Source organism: Bidens hawaiensis, unplaced genomic scaffold, assembly GCF_021521415.1.
Source record: "Bidens hawaiensis isolate Kalapana, Puna unplaced genomic scaffold, B.hawaiensis_p1.1 tig00054932_1, whole genome shotgun sequence".
In the NCBI taxonomy this organism is placed as follows: domain Eukaryota; kingdom Viridiplantae; phylum Streptophyta; class Magnoliopsida; order Asterales; family Asteraceae; genus Bidens; species Bidens hawaiensis.
This window is the reverse complement of record NW_027506310.1, coordinates 29338-42500: the sequence shown is the minus strand read 5'-3', so window position 1 is coordinate 42500 and position 13163 is coordinate 29338. Positions and strand designations below refer to the sequence as shown.

The following is a 13163-nucleotide window of genomic DNA, read 5'->3' as shown; positions in this document are numbered from 1 at the left end:
GGCTGCAGATCTAGCTTGGCTCGATAGACTATTAAATAGGATGGAGGAAGGCTTGTCCCTAGCTTCTGAAACAAGAGAACGGACCGACTCTAACTAATCCACTCCTACTAACAAGAAGTGTAAGGGCAGACCTCGTCCTACTTTCACTCTACTCTTTCCATTTCAATGCTAGCTCGATTGCAGCTAGATTGCTCAGTAGGGACTGCTAATGGACTATCAGAAACGAAGTGAGGGATTGGACGACGGACGGGACAACTAGCTAATTGGGGGGACTGAGGGACAGAGAGAACTCTTCAATGAAAATCAATCTTTAAATTAAATCATAATAATAATATCGTTCAGTAGGAAATTGAAAATTTTCATTTCATTAAATAAAAGATAGAATCGTTCAGTAGGCTAATCTTCAAAGTTTATCGATTGAGACAGCGGCAGGCCCAAAGAGCTCTACAGTAGTGCCTTGCGAGATCGTAGCTGATTCACCTAAGATGGAAAAGCACTTGGTTGAAAGCCTAGCAACGAGAAAAAAGAGTCCCATGCATCCTTTAGTCAACTACCATTAGTAAAGAATAGGATCAGATCAATGCGAGATTGGATAAAAAATAACGTATAGAAAGGATTTGCAACAGAGAGCCTCAACAGCAGCTCTTAACCCACACTTTTTGCTAGTCAATTTCATTTCATGTTCCCGCACAGTTGATCCAGCAAAAAATAGAATCTAGTCTCCGTGTGAGTCTATACCAATATTACACTTTCTTTAAATTCTATTAGACTTCTTCTATTATAAAAAAAACGGCGAACCTTTAGGCCTGTTTAGCGCCTTTCCAAAGTAAACCTAAAAAAACCTTTGCTTTGGGAAGTAAGGACCGAGTGAAAAATGAAAAACGTCCGCTAACGCCCACGAAAGAAGATATTTTTTTGATCAGCAACGAATGTCTTGTATCTATGAAGAAAGATTTATCCCTGGGTTTAGACCCTGAATGCCATACCTTGTTGAAGGCGATTCACGAGAGAATCGCACACAGTTCCCTTTAGCCGAGATGTGAATGCCCATGATTTGCTCGGTATAGTGATGGATTTCATGGCTGACGTCTACCCGGCACGAATACGCTATCCTAGATGGAAACGACTTCCCCGCGGAGCATTTTCTCTTTCGTCCTCGGACGTTCGGACCTTTTGTTTGATTCCGGAACTTGTGTTCTCATGCTCGAAACCCTCGCGACTGATTGGGAGAAAGAGCAAAAGAGAGAAAAATGGCTTGTTATCCATCGGAAATCAAAAGGAATTCCACGGGGATTGCCTTATCTTCTAATATATTTATAAATATATATATATATATATATTTATATTTCATTATTAACATCCAATCCCATGCTAATAAGAAAAACGAGCGATTGCTAGTCAGCTTTCATAAAAATTAATCGTAGGGAAGGCTCTGAAGGCTTTACAACTTTCTTCAATTAGGGAATAGCGCAGATGGATCAATCACGCGGTTCTGCAGCGTCCTCCAACTCGCTGTCCGCTCCCCATCACTTTCTTTGTTGGACGGGAAGATGCGAATCGGGGGAAGGCCTTCCCACCATGCGACGTTCAAACCTCGCCGGAGAGGAATTGAAAACCGGGAAAAAAACCCTTCGCAATCGAAGGTTAAAGCGGGAAAAAGACGATGAAAGCCTTTTTTCTTTGATTTTTCTTTTATTTTCATTCCGGATAAAACCTCCTTGAAGTATCAACTAATGGGGGAGGAGTGAGATTGTACAACCCGCCCTTTCTTTTTTTTTTTTTTCACAAATAGTAAATTTAGTATCTAATTCGGATATCAGATGAATTACCATATATAACACCAAAATTTATCCACCGATTCCTTTGAATCTAGACTCCCGGTCTGTCATTATACCTCGAGAAGTATATATAATTACAATCCCCATCCCACCTAAAATTTGAAGAATTCGTTGATAGTTAGAATAGATTCATAGACCTGGTCGACTGATCCGTTTTCAATTTTGAAAAGTTCTGTTAGGTTCTTAGTAGCAATCGGCGACCTTTTTTTCTTTTACTTCACAGAGCTTTTCGTCTCCTTGATAGTTGGAAGTTCTCCAAAAGTATGAAAAGCTGGAGGACTTTGTACCATCCATTCCAGTGTGGTTGGATTCTGTTCAACAGTCCAAGGACTTGGAGCGCATCTTTTGTTGTTTCCACTGCTTGAAGTGATTGTTACGACCACGAAGAAACGAAAAATCCCAACTACAGATATATAAGAGCCAGAACTGCTAAGGGCATTCCATCCAGCGTAAGCATCTGGATAATCTGGAATGCGACGTGGCATACCCGAAAGCCCTAAGAAATGCATGGGAAAGAAGGTCGGATTAACCCCGAAAAAAGTGATCCAAAAATGGATTTGACCTAAAGTTTCAGGATATGTTCGACCAAAGATTTTACCTACCCAATAGTGAAATCCTGCAAATAAAGCAAAAACGGCTCCCATAGAAAGTACATAATGGAAATGTGCAACCACATAATAAGTATCATGTAAAGCAATGTCTTGCCCAGAATTTGTCGGAACTATTCCAGTTAGCCCCCCTATGGTGAACAAAAAGATGGACCCTACAACAAGTAACATGGGTGTTTCCCCCCCACATGGTAGCGATCCAACTAAAGATTTTGATTCCAGTGGGAACAGCTATGATCATGGTAGCTGCGGTGAAGTAGGCACGGGTATCAACGTCTAAGCCCACAGTAAACATATGATGAGCCCAAACAAGAGATACAGGAACACCTATACTGATCATGGCATAAACCATGCCTAGATACCCGAAGACCGGTTTTCCCGAAAAAGTAGAAACGATATGACTTATGATACCGGATCTAGGCAGAATGTGAATATACACCTCTGGATGACCGAAGAATCGAAAGAGATGCTGGTATAATATAGGGTCTCCCCTTCCAGCGGGATCAGAAAAGGTTGTATTAAAGTTTCGATCGGTTAATAACATGGTAATTGCCCCTGCCAGTACCGGAAGTGATAATAAAAGTGGGAATGCTGTCACTAGAACGGACCACACAAATAGGGGTGATCTATGCATAGTCATTCTAGGTCCACGCATGTTGGAGATAGTTGTTATAAAATTGATAGAACCTAAAATGGATGAAATACCAGATAGATGAGGACTAGAAATTGCTGAATCAACTGCTCCTCCAAAATGGCTGGTAATACTACTTAAGGGTGGATAGACCATCAACCTAGTGCCACTACCCACTTCTACTAAGGCTGGGCTAAATAGGAGCAAGAGACTTGGTGGCAACAACCAGAATGAAATATTATTTAATCATGGAATTGCCATGTCAGGCGCACCTATCAGAATCAGAACAGACCAATTACCAGATCCACCTATCGTCGCCGGCATAACCATAAAAAGATCATTAAAAAAGCGTGAGCCGTTATTAAAACAATATAAAGTTGATGATTCCCACCAAGAATTTGATCGCCGGGTCATGCTAATTCCATACGAATCCGTACTGAGAAGCATGTGCCCATCACTCCAGCAATGGCACCAAAAATGAAATATAGAGTCCCTATATCCTTGTGGTTAGTGGAGAACAACCATCAGACCGGATTTTTCATAAAATTGATATTCTTTCGTTTTCTTCCTTATCAGAGAGGGGTCGCTTGTTGGGTGGGGCTTCTTTTTGAAAAAAGGGGATGTTTTGTTAATAGGAACAAGAACGTGGTTATAGCGCTATGCTGAAGATTCAACATCAAGATTCTCTTTTCGTAGGGCTACTTTTCCGCTTAAGGAAAAAAAAAAGCTCTAGAGGCCCTCCCGCCCCGCTCGAGATCGTCTAATAAGGTATAGAGCCTTTTCAAGGATGACTCCCCTATAGTGCTATTGGGGGAGTCGAGAGCGCGAGCCCCCTGCCGCATCCAATCCCCGGTCGGATCAATAACTTGCATTCGCTGAATGACTCGAAGAGGTCTTCCGCTTCCATACGGGCGAAGCCTATTTCTTCCTCACTAGGAAAGGGCTTCGCAGCTAAAATCCTCCTCTAGATAGAAAATATGGAATAGCCCCTGATCAGCTCATCTGGCTCGTATGGAAAGCGGCCGGGGCTAGCTGGCCCTCCGTCGAATCAGAAATTGTATTATGATTCCTGTGGGGTACGGGCCCAGCATCAGCAGGAGCGGTTGAGGTGCTGCCCTCCTCAGTCATAGTGTTTAGGAGATCTGTCCAACCCACGGAAGCATTCATTCCCATTATAAGGGGGGTTCCCCCCAAAAAGACAAAATTGAATATAGGTATGAAAACAACGATCCCCAAGCGCCTTTTTAAAAAACGCCCGCGAATGCCCGCGCACCGAGAGAGATACCACTCTTGCAAAATGATACAAAAATGGTGGGGAAAGCGATCGCAAGAAAAAGGCCAAGTACCCACAGCAATAAAAAATATTTTGTGGATAACCTGTGATGGCGCGTTCTAGCCTTTCCTGCAGGGACATCCATAATAGAGCCAGTGCGCTTGACAAGATCTCCTTCTTTAATAGCAGTATCACTACCAAAGACAACAATCCCTACATTCTCATTCTCAAGATTCAAGGATATTCCTTTCACATCGCTGGCAAATTCGACCATTTCCCCAGCTTGAATCTCGTTCAACCCATAAACACGTGCAATCCCATATCCAACTGAGACCACTCGACCAATCTCATCCACTTGAAAATTCGTGTAAAAGTTGCTAATTCTACTTTCTAATAGAGTCGTTAGTTCAGCAGCTCTCAGAGAGAATTCCAAGATTCTATTAATTTTGGATATAAGGGGGAATACCGCTTTCAATTTCAAAGAGCTCTATTTTCGCTATTCTTATAGATCACATTTGAGCTTCTACTACTAGAACTAGGAGTTAAGATAGCGCGTGGAACACCAACACAATCCTTTGTTAAATGTCTGTGAGCTCCTTCTTCTTTCGTGAAAGCATACGGGTCGTTATGTTATGCATCTAATCCTAGTCTTTATGTTCTATGTGTTAGAGGAGTTAGATGTCCCTCATGTTGAATAGTCTGACATCAAGTTGGTAGGACCTGAGTCACTATGCGAACAGTTAACACAAGACTGAAATCAAGCTAGAGTTGTTTATGAATCAGTCATCAAGGAACTTAGCCAAACGGTGACCGGCTACGTAAGCACTTTGGGTGCAGGTTTCTCGATCGGACTTGATGAATTGTCATAAAGACATCACTCTGGTTTATATATATATATATATATATATAATTGGATTCTAAAATAAGATTCAATGAATTAGAAGCATTCGCAGTTTTCAGTTCGTTTGTCATCATCTTTTCTCCTAATCGCTAGCTTGTTTCCAAGAGGGGGAAGAGAAGGTCTTTCAAGTTGGAGAGCATATGAGATTTCTCCATCACAACATTGCATCTATCGACTAAAAAAGTAACTTTCGAAATGGATTGGGAAGGAATGCGAATAGGTATTTCAATTGTTGGACTAAATGAATAGGCAAGGAAGGCAAGGCATTTGACTGAAAGGTCCTACCCGACTCATACTTAGGACAAGCATAGCTCTAGCTATTTAAAATGAAGAAATTGTACAAGGGAGCAATCCTATTTCACAAAGTAACTTCTCAATGGGCGAAGGCGTAGTATCGATTACTTGTGTTGGACTAACTTTATAGGATAGATTTGATATACTGTTAGGTTTTGGTTGGGCTGCTTGGTACGAAATTCACTGAGACTGACTTTAGATATCGCATTTCCGGTATAACATTTACTGTTTGATATTTCCGGTATGTAATTGACTCGTATATAAAGAAAGAAAGTCTTTCATTTCCTAGTTTGATATTCCAGATATTCGATTAGAATGACTGATGTTGGACTAGCTGACTCCCTAAGCTTTGCCGTATTGCATTAGAAAGTGGGGAATTCCTTCGTCTTTGGTAAGCAAATTTCAAGCTGCTACTGCTCCGATAGCTGCTTTAGAACCTAACTTTTTTTTTTTTACTTCTAGGGTTTGCTAGTTCTAAAACCTGTCTCCCACTTTTTTTGAGGAAGTAAGGAAGTGGATAAACCTTATAACCCTGTAGGAGTAGGAGCCATCTATCCCTCTATCAGTCTAACCCCGCGAGCAAGGAAACTAGCAAAGCAAGTCATTTCGGAACAGGAAGGGTAGAAGAAGATTTGAATAAAGTAAGGAAGTCCCGGGGCTGGTGCTATAGTTAACTGCCGCAGGTACTAGGAGTAAGCCTGCAAGTAGTATTTATTAAGCAGTAAGCCCTAGAGCTCGAGATTGTAAGTTTCAGGTACTAGTTTACAAATCGTATAAGCCGACTATCTTTTGGTAAACTTATGTGCCCTCATCTCTCCTTTCTACTTGACGGCTGGCCCCTCCTAGTCTCCTACAAGCGCCTAATTGAGACGAATTCTCGGTAGGGCTGTCTCTGATCTGGTTTTTCGCTGCTGTCCAGTCCAAGCCTTCCATTTCCATTATGTCTGCTTGCGATTCGCCCTAGTCCGTAAAGAAAGTAGGAAATGATGGAAAAAAGTCTTCAAATCTCTTAGTCTAGTGTTGCAATCCCGCTAAGGCCTAAGACTGATGAGTTGAGTGAAATCCTATCAGCCTTCGAAGTAGGGCCTAATGCCCTACTTGAGACGATGAAGGAAGCACTTCGGCATCGGCATCGGCAGCGGTAGTTACAGGATCGTCGGATAGCTACGAAAAACATCTAGGAAGAAAGGACCGAGCTGATTCTATAGCTGCCTATTCTGTAACGATTCTATCACAACTTATTCTTTCTTCTTCACTTGCAAAGATCGTTTTGTGACTCAATTGCAGCTCCTTCTATGCTATCGATCCCATTTTATTCACAGCGTCCTCTTCTGGGAAGGAATCGGAAGTAAGGCTTGACTTTCCCCGTTCTTTGTCTTCTAGGTGTCGGAGGGGAATGAAATTCCTAATGGTTCTTCGCCTTTTAACCCTTGCCAGGGGAGAAGGTACGAACTTCGCGTCTATAATGGAATGAACGAAGTGAAACGAAGTTCCGCAAGGCACTTAAAAAAAGGTATTACTTAAGGCTACCTTTTTGTAGACTTCTTCTGTCCTGACTTGCTCTGAGCTTCCTGGAAATGGGTATTAAACATAGGACATAGTCGGATAGGTAAAACCTATTTTTCGAGTGAAAGGCCTTATGTTATGAGGGTAAACCTCCTAACCAGGCTACTAAGTGCCAAACTCTCCTCTATAATAAGGGTGGGGTATCCGAATCGACCTCCAACACTTATTCCGGATATCGTGATCTTGGATCCAGGTCTAGGTACTTTTTCTGATTTGATTTTCTTGGGTACAATACCGAAGCTAAGTATAAGTAGATGAAAACAGCTTGACCAAGAGTTGCTAGAACGTATTATTCAGCTAAGTCAGTAAAGCCGGAAAAGCCTTGCTCTAAAGGAGCTTGGGGTGTAACCCTTCTATAAAGGTGAGTTTTGTTTGGCAGATCGATTTATAGTTGCTTCGGATGTAGCATTTGATGGGGATCTTTTAGCAGCGGGAAGGTATTTTAATCTTTATTAAATAGGTGATCTGCGAACTCTTCTGCTGCTGCTGCAAGACCGAAATTTTAGGGTTTATTCGAAGTTCATATTTGAAGTCTTGGATGTGCTCCCAGGGGAAAGGGCTAAAGCCAATCATTCTGAAGGATTCTTGCTTCCATTCCCAAGTGTTGGAGTAGGATACTTTGTAGCGCCCAAGGGAATTGGATAAGGATAAAGTCTCTTACTTTCAAGGTTAGAAGCGGGTGAAGGATGTTATACAGGGCCGGGGCTGGTCACAGATATCACCTATCGTCGCTTGGGAATTACTCTCCTTTGGTATTAGAATTAGCAACCCCCCCTGAAAGAATGAGTGCCAGCTCATATAGATTCTATTTTGTGCGCTTTGCTATAACCTTCCTCGCTCATTTGACTTTTCTTTGTCCTGGTGGGCATGAAAAAACACACTGGAAGAGGTATCAACACCCACATTCATCAATAAGAGTAGGAGTCATATAGGTATAGGTGATAGTCCTATACCAATTTAGGGAAATAAGTTACTCAAAATTCAGACTATAGGGTAAGAGGAAGAAAGAATGGATGGTGAAACCAGCATCGAATAAGTGCCAAGACCTGGAATACGACTAGGAAGATCAATAGAACCTAAACATAGGTATGTATTAGCTGGATGGTCTCATTGATTGACTTGGTAAAGGCATGGCACAAAATGAGAAGGAGCACTTCCACAACAAGGACTCTTCACACAAGACGCTCGAGCTGACCCAAGGGATCAATAAACACGGACTTCTTCCTTGCCCTCAATTCTCATTCTGGAACAACAAGAATATGGCGTATAAAAAGACCACCGAAGGACTTTCTTTTGATACCCAAACAGTCTACCTTGTTTCTTTGTTGACCTTTCTCCATTCCACAGCATCAATTGAGTGTTTAACAAGTTGGTACGAAGAGATCGATCTCTGATTTACCAAGATATTCAACCCCTTTCTTTCGATGTGCTGTCATGATCTCATTCACTGTTTCGTACGAGAACCCTTGTTTAGCTTATAGGTCAAACTCTGCTTTGGGCTTTTCCAATACATTTTCATCAGGATGCAACATCCACTAGTTTTATCTTGATCAAACACACCCTGTGAGAGGGTTCTTCCTTACTGGTCTTTCACCAACCGCTGGCACTGAATTAGCACGATACAAAAGAGTAAGCGGGTGTTGGTGCATAAATGTCAGTAGTTCATAGTCTAGTGTCTGTAATCGAGTCTGTAATGTTATTTATGTTTTTGTTTAAGCGAAGTTGTTAACAAGTTCGCCTAGGCGAACTTGTTGAACAAGCGAAGTTATGGACAACTTCGCCTGAACATATCAGGCGAAGTTGTCGTGTATTTATATATAGGTTACGGCTTGTTTTGTGTTGGTTAACGAGTTAAGTAGTTAGTCGTTTGAGTCGATCGAGTTGACGAGAGTCTGTATCAGTGATTTATATCACGTGAGTTCGGTTATTAATATATAACGTGTTTCGGTTTGTTCGTGTGTGTTTGTTTGGTTTGCTTTCTACGCTCGTAACGATCTACGCAGGGATTCCGCACCTGAGTAGACCGGGATATCTCGTGTGATCCGTCCAGGGAACCTACAATTGGTATCAGAGCATTTGCTCGATTGTGAGGTTCGGGATATTCACGCGGGTGTAGAAATCGTCCCGTTTCGACTATTCGCGGGACGTGTTTTCTGTGTTTTTGATCATTCTTACCTCTTACCATCGTGTTCAAGCCATTACACCGTCAAAAACCTCGTTAAAATCCGATTTACAGATCTGCAGAAACTTCGTGTTCATCAGGCGAAGTTGCCGCCACTGTGCGTAGGGTTTCGGCGAAGATATAAGGTTAAGCGAAGTTATCCACAACTTCGCCTACCTTCTCAAGTTCGCCTAATTCAAGCGAAGTTCTATACAACTTCGCCTACCTCTTAAGTTCGCTTACCTCAAGCGAAGTTAAGAATCTGCGAAGTTAATCAGCAGTGTTATCAGCGAAGTTCTTCAGCGAAGTTCTCTACAACTTCGCCTACTTCAAGCGAAGTTATCCGTAACTTCGCCTACAGTACTTTAAAAAAAAAAAAAAAAAAAATTTCTTAATTTTTCAGGTCTCTTACTTTTCGGGAAAGATGTCGTCGATCAACATCTCTGAGTTAGTGAAGATGGAAGTTGAAGCAGGGTCAGCTACCAAGGCCCCAAGATTGCTGAAGGGAACCGATTTCGTTGCATGGAAGGATCGGTTCATACAATACGTCAAATATCAGGATGCGAAGATGTGGGTATGCATCCAGGATGGTTATATTCCACCAGTTATGGAGTATGAAGGTCGTGACCAAATTAAAAAGTATAGTAAAATGGAAGAAGAAGAGAAAAAGATGTATGAGGCCGAGAGCAAGGCTCATGCTGCTATTACTATGGCTCTTCCTCAAAAGATCCTTCATACGTTCAAAAAGTATACGTCAGCAAGAGAGCTTTGGGAAGCTCTTGAGAACAGATTTGAAGGGAATGTAGGAATCCGGGCTTCAAAGATAAAATTGCTCAAAACCCAGTTCTCAGTCTTCAAGTATTTGAAGAATGAGTCCTTAGATGATATTATCACTCGATATTACCATCTGATGACTGAATTGAGCAACTATTCCATTTCCTACCGAGAAGAAGAAATAGTTGAGAAGCTTCTAGATGCTCTCCCACCAAAATAAGAGATGTACACTGTGCTGATGAGGGAAGACAAGGACTTTCCCACATATGATCTTGAAACGGCAGTCAACAAGCTCAGAACCTTTGAGCTTAACATGGTCAGAAAAGAGACACCTATGGATCAGGTTCAAGATCCAGGTATGTATGGAGCTAAAGTCAACACTAGCTCAGGATCGAAAACTGAATCTGCTGCCTACTACACAAAGGGAGAGTCGGGCCCCAACTCATCACATGAGGGGCATGTGTCAGTTAACACAAATGGGGATGTTTGCTATGTAGCAGCTGGATCGAGTGGTTCTCAACCCCAGGTAAGCAAGAGTAGTTGCTCTCCAAGTTCTTCCAGCAACAACTACTCCAAGATGCCTATGAGTGTCAAGTCTGCTGAAGAGCAGTTTGGTCTCTATGCTTCTTTCATTGCTTCCTATGAGAACTACATTCAAGGGAAGATTGTTGATCCAGCTATGTTGGATGAAGATTACGATCAGATTGATGCTGACGATATGGAAGAAATGGATTTACAATGGCAAATGGCCATGATCGTGAGAAGAGTAAAAAGATTTATGAGAAAGACGGGAAGGAAGTTTGTCGGTGGAAAGCCGGGGTTTGACAAGGCAAAAGTGAGATGCTACAATTGTCAACAAAACGGTCACTTTGCAAAGGAATGCAGGAATGAGCGTGTGGAACGAAGTCAGGGTAGGTCTCCACAGCAAAGTGAGGGTAGAAAAGATTATAGTGCCATGATGTCCAGAGGAGATGGTGAATACAACTGGAACCTGCTGTCTAAAGAAACTTTTGAGCAGGCAAATTTGGCAAAGGTAGAAACTGAAGAAAGTGAGAAGGTTACCGGAGAGGAAAAAGCTCTTATGGCAGACGTTAATGACCAGCTCTCCGAGGTATGTTCTAAACCAACTTGTTCAAAATGTGAGAACTTGTCTGAGCAACTAGCAACCATAACCGATCAGTATGTTAGGTTGGATGCTGAATTTAAAACCTTAAAAGAAGATCATCACTTTATTAAATCAAGAGAAAATAATTATAAAATTAAAATAAAAGCTTGTGAAAAAGATGTTAAAAGTCTAAAAACAAAACTTGCTGAAAAAATTGAAGTGATTGATTTAAGCTATGAAGTTTTGGAAGAAAAGACCAAACTAATTGCTGAGAGAGAAAAACAGATTGCTGACCACCAAGTGAAAGTGGTGGAACTGAATCGAAAACTGGAGCAGTTCAGAAATTCTTCTGCTATTCTTGATCACCTTGTTAGTGATCAAGGTTCCTCTGCTAAGAGAGGAGGAATCGGTTATCATGAGGTTCCACCACCGTACAATCACAATTACACTTTTAACCCTAGTGTTCAGAAATCTGTTGATTTTGAGGTTGCTCAGACAGTGCCAGTTAAAGTAACTGTTAAAGAACCTAATGTTAGTAGAGGCGAAACAAGTTCGCCTGTTTCAAGTGTTGAAATTTCTGATCAAAGTCCAGTCTCGTCAGATTCGGATAAGTCATCCGAGTCTGGTAAGGCAAAAGAGGAGGTTGTGTTACCCAAGAGTGGAGAAAAAGATAAAACAAACAAAAGGAGTACTCCACTAAACCCGTACGTCCCACCATATGTGAGACGAACGGGCGGTAATATAGCCTCGACATCTAAAACACCGGTTGATAAAAAGGTTGAACATAGGTGTTGTTTTAGATGTAATCAATTAGGACATCTTGTTGCAAATTGCCCTCTGAAGCAGCGATTCAGAGGAGTAAGGCCTACTAAAACTGAGAATAAGCCTAATAGTTATTATCATGCTGCTAAAAATGAAAACCATTTAAAATACAAAAATGTGACTAATTCAGGTTTTCATAGAAACAAATCTCAGTTTTACACTGCTAATAACCAAACCACAAGCTATAATTCTTTCAATTCACAACGGTTTGGAAGGCCTCACAATCAATCTTCAATAAGATATCCTAATGGGACTTACAGGAATTACCGAGATACTAATTTTGGAAAGCCAAAGTTTGGGATGTATAGATCCAAGACCAATTGGTCTTGGGTCCCTAAATTCTAATATTTTGCTTTATTGTGCAGGAACAGTTGAACAGGGCTGCCAACAATCTTTGGGTTGTAGATAGCGGCTGTTCCCGGCACATGACGGGTAACAAATACTTGTTACACGATTTGAAACCTGTTCAAGGAGGGAGAGTGAGCTTTGCCGGTGAAAGTGGTGGCAAGATTACTGGAATGGGAACGGTGTCAAACGGAAAGATGACTTTGGAGAAGGTTAACTTTGTAGAAGAATTGAAGCACATTCTGCTGAGTGTGTCGCAGATCTGTGATAAGGAGTACACCGTTCATTTCACAAAGAATGAGGCGATTGTGTTGAAACCTGGTTTTCTGATACCAGAGGAGTGGATTGTGATGAAGGCTCCACGTGAAAGAAATACATACATTATGGATATGAGATCAACTGAAATGGCCACGGCAGAATCATGCCTTATGACAAAAGCGAGTGAAACAGAGTCCGAATTGTGGCATAGGAGAATGGGGCACATTCATCTTCGGAAGATGAACCACATTGTCAGGAATGGACTTGTGCTGGGCGTTCCCTTGAAGAATTTCAATTTTGAAGATAAATGTATAGCGTGCAAGAAGGGAAAGCAGCACAAGAAATCCCATCTCACCAAGAAAGTCAATTCAATTGCCAGTACTCTGGAGTTGCTTCACATGGATCTCTTCGGTCCCGCGAATGCAAAAAGTCTAGGAGGAACTTCTTATTGCTTGGTGATCACTGATGACTACTCACGATATTCGTGGGTGTATTTCCTGAAATCAAAAGATGAAACGGCTCAGATGGTGAAGAATTTGATTACCAAAGTTGAGAACGTTATGGATAAAAGGGTTAAGTTCATCAGG

The 13163-nt window shown here is 41.6% G+C and overlaps 1 pseudogene; it reads right to left on the bottom strand.

Annotated features, from left to right (window-relative positions):
• Positions 1-3734: 3734 nt before the first annotated feature.
• LOC143617463 (putative mitochondrial protein AtMg01010 pseudogene) lies at positions 3735-4244 on the bottom strand (annotated as a pseudogene).
• Positions 4245-13163: the final 8919 nt, after the last annotated feature.